This window comes from Panthera uncia, chromosome B1 (assembly GCF_023721935.1).
Source record: "Panthera uncia isolate 11264 chromosome B1, Puncia_PCG_1.0, whole genome shotgun sequence".
NCBI classification, from domain to species: domain Eukaryota; kingdom Metazoa; phylum Chordata; class Mammalia; order Carnivora; family Felidae; genus Panthera; species Panthera uncia.
Genome location: NC_064811.1, coordinates 20745362 through 20748777, shown reverse-complemented (window position 1 = coordinate 20748777; position 3416 = coordinate 20745362).

Genomic DNA, 3416 nt, shown 5'->3' with positions numbered 1-3416 from the left:
CATAGATTATTTTAAGTGGCTGTGGTGTCTCTTCCAAAGTTTTAGGGGCCAGAACCACCTTCCATCTCATGGCCTGTGTTACATCAGGACTGCCTTGCCCTCCCACACACACACACCACTGCGGTGAATTAGGAAGGATACATAATTGGGCCTAAAGAAAGAAGCCACGATATGGGATCTAACTAAATCTAAAGGCATCTAGCTTGGTTCTCTGGGCTAATCACAACAGTGCAAATGGTGGCATGAAAGGAGCCAGTAGTGATGTGTTCATCATGGTGACCCCATAGGAAAAAGAAAGGGTGGGGTGTAGGTTGCCTGGACCCATTACCAAGAGTCGGAGTGTAAGTGAGCAAAACTGGATCCAGACGCTGAAACGACGTTGGGGACCCCCTCTACCACCCGCCCCCGCCATTCCCTCCAGATGACAAACAGCCTCCTGGTTGCTCCTTTTCCTAAACCAAGTCTAGACTCCGCCCCAGCCCCCCACCCCACGCCAATGTGGTTTGTTCTAAGGAGAATATGACTGATAGCCCAGCATGGTCCCGATGCTGATCTTCTGTTTTTTGGGTTTTTTGTTTTTTTGTTTTTTTGTTTTTTTAACAAGAATGAAAGATAGAATATGGTTCTGGGAAAGAGAAGGCATTCGAAAGCCATGAGGAGAAGCTTCCTTACTGCATACCACAGTGGGTGGCTGCCTCCGCTGGCCCAGAGCTCAGGGAAGTCTGGAAAAAAGATCCTATCTCAAGAGACAAATAAAATGAGAGAGTTTCTTTAAAAGGCTGTCTGGCACCAAGGTGATAATGCTTGATATAGTCACTTTAGAAAACAGTTTGGCAATTTTTTAAAAAGTTAAACACATACTTACCCTAAGATTCAGCAATACCATTCTTGGGAATTTGCCCCAGGGAAATTAAAACTTCGGTTCACATGAAACCTGACCACATAAAAAACCTGTCCATGCATGGTCATATAAGCTTTACTCATAACTGCACCAAAGTAGAAACAACCTAAATTGTCTTCTCTAGGTGAATGCATACATCCCGATGGTACATGGGAATGCTGCTCAGTGATTTAAAAAAAAAAAAAAAAAGAACAAACCACTGATACACACAACTTGAATGGACCCCGAATACATTATACTGAGTGACAGAAACCAGTCTCCGAAGGTTCATACTGTATAATTCCTTTTATATGACATTATCAAGAGACAAAAGGAAGGTGATGGAGAGCAAACCAATGGTTGCCAGGGTTTGGGGTAGGGGAGGATGTGACTAAAGGCAACATGAAGGAGGTTTTTTGTGATGATGGAACAGTTCTGCCACTTGATTGTGGCAGTGGCAGTGAGTGTAGGAATATATATATATATATATACACCTTATACATATATATACACATATATATATCCTATATATAGACCCTATACATATATATACACACCCTATACATATATATATCCTATATATACACCTTATACATATATATCCATATATATATCCATATATATATCCATATATATATATCCATATATATATATCCTATATATACACCCTATACATATATATATATATATATACACATACCCTATATATACACCCCCAAAAAGTCAATTGTACAGTATGATGATTTAAGACTTTTTAAAAAAATTCTTTAATACATATAAAGAAGGAGTGCTTGATATGGCTTTTGGAGACCTAGGTACCACTTCTTGGCAGGTGACATTCATTCATCCATTCACCCATCACCCATCAGTGAGCCATGCATTCATGCCAGGTAGCTATTACGAATGCACAGACAGAAGGCAGAGTTTCTGCTCATAATAAACTCATCCAGTGGAGGAAATCCAGGCTTATATCCATGATTTTAAGATGGTTTCATAGAGATATGTACAACAGTGGGATGGAGACACCTAGGAGGGGACCCCTAGTAACACTGGGAAGGTCAAAGATGGCTTTGCCCTCAGAGCCTCTGTTTCCTCACTTAGAAGTTTGGAAGAAACAGCTCTTCTGGCCTCATCTGTTTTAGAGGCTTGTTTGGGGAATTAAGTTTAGAAGAAGACGTGTGACCTATAGAACATGGTCATACAAGAGTCTTAACGATCATTCAGATTCAGAAGAAGCTCCTTGCTGTCTCGGAAAAAATGGGTGGTTTTAAGAATAAAGATTTTGTAGGTAACATTACAGCAGGGAGAAGAAAACAGGAAGTCTCTGAATCTTTCCAGGCTGTTTTGAAAAATGTTTTTGTAAATTTGTTTTAAAATTTTTTCAATGAAAACTGAATTTTACTTCTATTCAAGCTTTCCCCTGCTGTGCTAACAATTTGATTTCTACAACATTGGCTGGAAGTGAAAATAAAACAGACCTGTTGTGGAAGTTATAAACCAAAATCAGACGTGATTTTTTTCCTACTATTCAGCCTAAAAGATCTTTCAGACTTTCATTTTTGTTTTCCTGTAAGAAAATAGGTCTATAACCAATGGGCAGAAGTTGAAGGTACGCATTATTTTTGCTCATACCTAGAAAAAATTTTTAAAGTCATTTTTTTTTATAGTTACAGATCTTACAGTTGACCCTTGAACAGCAAGAGTTTGACCTGTGTACATTAATTTTTATATATATATATATATATATATATATAAATTATATATTATATATACGTATTTTCTCTTCCTTATGATTTTTAAATAAAATTTTCTTTTCTCTAATTTATTATATGAAGATAGTATACAATGCAAATAACCTAAAAATATGTGTTGACTATTTATGTTTTCAGTAGGGCTTTGGTCAACAGTAGGCTATTAGGGGCAGCTGGGTGGCTCAGTCAGTTGAGTATCTGACTCTTGATTTCAGCTCAGGTCATGATCCCAAGATCGTGGGATCGACCCACAGTAGGCTCAGTGTGGAGCCTGCTTAAGATTCTCTCTCTCTCCCTCTGCCCCCCTTCCCTCCTCTCTCTCATTCTCTCTCTCTCTCTCTCTCGCAAATAAAATTTTTTAAAAAAATCAGTAGGGGACGCCTGGGTGGCTCAGTCAGGTAAGCATCCGACTTCGGCTCAGGTCATGATCTCTCGGTCCGTGGGTTCGAGCCCCGCGTCGGGCTCTGTGCTGACAGCTCAGAGCCTGGAGCCTGTTTCGGATTCTGTGTCTCCCTCTCTCTCTGACCCTCCCCCATTCATGCTCTGTCTCTCTCTGTCTCAAAAATAAACATTTAAAAAAAATTTTTTAAAAATCAGTAGGCTATTAGAGTTAAGTTTGGGGGAGTCAAAATTTATACCTGGATTTTCAACTGCACAAGGGGCTGACACCCCTAATCCCCACATTGTTCAAGGTCAGCTGTATTCAAGTCATCCAGAAAATCTATGCTAATGCCAGCACTCCAACTCAGGTGTATAAATTACAAGCACAAGAGGTAGATGGAGAG